This window comes from Triticum urartu, chromosome 3, assembly GCF_003073215.2.
Source record: "Triticum urartu cultivar G1812 chromosome 3, Tu2.1, whole genome shotgun sequence".
Taxonomy (NCBI): domain Eukaryota; kingdom Viridiplantae; phylum Streptophyta; class Magnoliopsida; order Poales; family Poaceae; genus Triticum; species Triticum urartu.
In genome coordinates, this window is record NC_053024.1 from 191,700,917 (window position 1) to 191,704,856 (window position 3,940).

Below are 3,940 nucleotides of genomic sequence, written 5' to 3' on the forward strand. Positions count from 1 at the left end.
CGATTGAGTCAACCTAGAGCACTCCACATATGCAAACAAAGACATGGATGGATAGAGCATAACATAAATATCAAAACTCCCTTACTGATCATCCTCAAAAGAGGCACGGATCACTAGGAAACAAGCTGGACATATAGCATCATGAACTAAAATATCCCAGACTTAGTGAAAATCACTAAGTCCCTGAAATCAGCAATCTCAGGTACCTCTCTTCGCAAGCTTGCACAAGACAACACACACATCCTAAAAATGCATGGGTGGCACCTCTGGAAAGAAGACAAAATGCTTAACAATTCATCCCAAAGGGGCACAGGCATATCATGCACGATTAAACATGGCAAAAATGACAAAAGTGTATGATGAACTAACGGATCTGCAATTTAACTCACGAAGCCTCCTTCTAACAGCATTTTGGGCATCAAGATGACCTCAAATGCAAATGATGCAATGGAATGAAATGATGTACATGTCGAGGCGAAGATTTTGATATATCATACGCCCAAAACGGAGCTACGGTTGCGGAGATACAAGCAGTCAAAAGAATGCATAAAAATCTGGGAGTTAGGGTTTCGGGGGAGAGGGGGTCAACCCAGATCCAGATCCAGCGCACGGAAACCGAGGCACCACCCGAGTTACTGTAGCAGCCGGAGGAGCTCGCCGGAGCCAGAGCTTGGGGAGGAGGCCGGCGAGGCGGGGCGAGGCCGGCGCGGCGGCGGTCGGCGGCGGCGGCGTCCCGCGGCGGCGCGGCGAGGAGGCGGTGGGGCCGGCGGTGCGGGGGCGAGGAGAGGTGGCGGCGGCGCCGATGCGGGCGGCGGCGGGGCGGCGCCGGCGACGAGGGCGGCGGGCGGCGGCGGCCTCGGGCGAAGGAGGAGGCGGGCGGCGGCGATGCGGCCTCGGGCTCCGCGCCGGGGCTGTCGGTGGCGGCGGCGGAGGTGCCACGTGGCGGGCGCGGGTAGGCTGGCGGCGGCGGGCGGACGTTGTCCGGTCGGATCCGGACACGTCCGTTGGTGGGGGAGGGTTTTGATCTGTTTTTTTTTGGAGGAGGACGGGGAGGAAGACGAGATCCGAAAAAGGAGGGCCTTTAAATAGGCATAAGTGGAGCTAGGAGAGTCCAAATGAGGTGCGGTTTTCGCCCACGCGATCGTGATCGAACGATCTAGGACATGGAGAAGAGTTTGGTGGGTTTTGGGCCAAATTTGGGGGGTGTTGGGCTGCAACACACACGAGGCCTTTTCGGTCCCTCGGTTAACCGTTGGAGTATCAAACGAAGTCCAAATGATACGAAACTTGATAGGCGGTCTACCGGTAGTAAACCAAGGCCGCATGACAAGTCTCGGTCCAATCCGGAAATGTTTGAACCCCACACATGAAAGAAAGCTAGAAATGGCCACCGGAGGAGAACGAAGCGCCGGAATGCAAAACGGACAACGGGGAAAATGCTCGAATGCATGAGATGAACATGTATGCAAATGCAATGCACGAGATGACAAGATATGAGATGCAAGAAAACGAAAACAACACACGGAGGCAAAGACCCGAACCCGAGAAATAAATATAAGTTAACGCCGGAAACGGCAAGAGTTGGATACAAATATGGACAGTGTATCTGGGGCGTTACACCGCGCACAAATTATCAAGCACTCAAACCCCTAATGCATCAATCTCCTCATCATTCATGGGTTTAACCGCTGCAAGATTACGAATAGTCTCTAAGGCACGCTCCGCCTCCAAATCTAACATATCATTCACCGAATTGGAGATCTCACTATCAGTAACACCTAGTGTAACTCCCAATTGATTTGCATTATTTATAATCTCCTCATTAGAAAAATGCAATAAAGAATTAGATATGTTGACGGACATACCATAAAAGTTCGCAACATCGTGAAGCTTGGCCGCCCTCACAGCACACCGCTGCTGCATATCATCAACCTCCGGAAGCTCCTGAATGCGAGCACTCATCCGTCTCCCCGTCGAGACCGGGTCCGTGATCCCTCCAAAGGCAACAACCTCCTCCCTAGTAAAGCCTCGCGGTGAGTCCCGCAACGGGTCAACCACGGCTACCGGAGGAGGCGGCTGCGGGCTCCCATGCCCCTCAGACAAATGCCCCACGGGTAAGACAGGAGAGTGGATAACTGGGGCCGCCTGCCTGATCCCTCCTCCCACCCCACCCACCGGCTCAGAGTGAAGTGCCGACGTTGTAGGAGGCGCGGTCCTCCTGACCACAGACGAGGAAGGGGGATCTAGGGTCACCTGCCCTAACCCCCCCTCCCCCAGCGCCACAGGAGGCGCGGGTGCCACCGCCACGACTGGAAGAATAAGAGCTGAGGCCGCCTGCCTCGGGCTCCCTCTCCCAGCGCTGGCCGACCCCGACGTGACCGGCGTCACCAGCGTCAAGATGGGGAGTGGAGAAGTCAAGGCCACCTGCCCCGACCCCCTCCCCCAAGCCCCAGCTCGAACGTAGAAGACATCACCGGAGCCTCGACAATAGGTGAAGCAAGGGAAATAGAAGCGACCTCCGGCTCCACTTCCCCAACTCCAGCTGTTGGAAATATGCCCTAGAGGCAATAATAAATAGTTATTATTATATTTCCTTGTTCATGATAAATCGTTTATTATCCATGCTAGAATTGTATTGATAGGAAACTCAGATACATGTGTGGATACATAGACAACACCATGTCCCTAGTAAGCCTCTAGTTGACTAGCTCGTTAATCAATAGATGGTTACGGTTTCCTGACCGTGGACATTGGATGTCGTTGATAACGGGATCACATCATTAGGAGAATGATGTGATGGACAAGACCCAATCCTAAGCATAGCACAAAGATCATGTAGTTCGTATGCTAAAGCTTTTCTAATGTCAAGTATCATTTCCTTAGACCATGAGATTGTGCAACTCCCGGATACCATAGGAGTGCTTTGGGTGTGCCAAACGTCACAACGTAACTGGTGGCTATAAAGGTACACTACAGGTATCTCCGAAAGTGTCTGTTGGGTTGGCACGAATCAAGACTGGGATTTGTCACTCCGTGTAGACGGAGAGGTATCTCTGGGCCCACTCGGTAGGACATCATCATAATGTGCACAATGTGATCAAGGAGTTGATCACGGGATGATGTGTTAAGGAACGAGTAAAGAGACTTGCCGGTAACGAGATTGAACAAGGTATCGGGATACCGACGATCGAATCTCGGGCAAGTATCGTACCGATAGACAAAGGGAATTGTATACGGGATTGATTAAGTCCTTGACATCGTGGTTCATCCGATGAGATCATCGTGGAACATGTGGGAGCCAACATGGGTATCCAGATCCCGCTGTTGGTTATTGACCAGAGAGTCATCTCGGTCATGTCTGCATGTCTCCCGAACCCGTAGGGTCTACACACTTAAGGTTCGGTGATGCTAGGGTTATAGAGATATTAGTATGCGGTAACCCAAAAGTTGTTCGGAGTCCCGGATGAGATACCGGACGTCACGAGGAGTACCGGAATGGTCCGGAGGTAAAGAATTATATATAGGAAGTGCTATTTCGGCCATCGGGACAAGTTTCGGGGTCACCGGTATTGTACCGGGACCACCGGAAGGGTCCCGGGGGTCCACCGGGTGGGGCCACCTGCCCCGGGGGGCCACATGGGCTGTAGGGGGTGCGCCTTGGCCTATATGGGCCAAGGGCACCAGCCCCAAGAGGCCCATGCGCCAAGAGTAGAGGAAAAGGGAGAGTCCTAAAGGGGGAAGGCACCTCCGAGGTGCCTTGGGGAGGATGGACTCCTCCCCCCCTTGGCCGCACCCTTCCTTGGAGGAAGGGGCAAGGCTGCGCCCTCCCCCTCTCCCTTGGCCCTATATATAGTGGGGGGAAGGGAGGACAACCATACCTAAGCCCTGGCGCCTCCCTCTCCCTCCCATGACACATCTCCCTCCTCCCACAGTGCTTGGC